We start from the raw sequence: 818 nt of genomic DNA, 5'->3' as shown, positions 1-818 counted from the left end.
GGTGCCTGATCAAGAAAGGAAGCAGGGGTGCGTCAGGGATGCCTATCCAAACTACTTGTATCCAGCTGACATTTCTCATCACTTTGCTGGTTGGGGTGGGGGCTTATTTAAATATATACATTTTTAAATCTTTTTTTTTAAATTCAAAAAATAGGATTTATGTCAAAAGTAAAAGCTCCTTTTGGCAGAAACCCCTTTCTTTTTAGCCAAAAGCCCTCCCAGGACCGCTGGGCCACGCTCCAGGTCCGCTCCTCTGTCCTCCCTGGTCCGAGGCTTGGGGCCACCTCCCCAGTACAAAACGCCTCCCACTTTCCAGCACCTCTGTGCCCCGTTCTCCCCCCACCAGGCTGGGCCCTGCAGGACTGGCCAGAGCAGGGGGTTCCCTGTGATTCCCCAATCCCTGGGGTCTCGGTGGGGTGCTCAGGGGAAGGGCAGGGGCTCCTGGAGGCACCCCCGATGCCCAGGGTCTGGGGTCCCAGGGGGACATGCAGGGCTCAGGCTGGATGGGGGCTCCCACGGGTGGGCCTCCGGGCTGTCCCCCCCAAAGATGGTCAGGATGGGGAGGAGGGGGGTGTCCCCAAAAGGACAGAGGGTCCCGATCCAGAGAGCAGGGTGTCCCCAAAAGGACAGAGGGTCCCGATCCAGAGGGCAGGGTGTCCCCAAAAGGACAGAGAGTCCTGATCCACAGGGTGGGGGAGTGGGGGGTGGTGTCCCCAAAAGGACAGAGAGTCCCGATCATGAGGGGGGGTGTCCCCAAATGGACAGAGGGTCCTGATCCAGGGGGTGGGTGTCCCCAAAATGACAGAGGATCTCAATCC

Source organism: Haliaeetus leucocephalus, unplaced genomic scaffold, assembly GCF_000737465.1.
Source record: "Haliaeetus leucocephalus isolate CR32 unplaced genomic scaffold, Haliaeetus_leucocephalus-4.0 Scaffold214, whole genome shotgun sequence".
In the NCBI taxonomy this organism is placed as follows: Eukaryota; Metazoa; Chordata; class Aves; order Accipitriformes; family Accipitridae; genus Haliaeetus; species Haliaeetus leucocephalus.
This window is presented reverse-complemented; position numbering follows the sequence as displayed.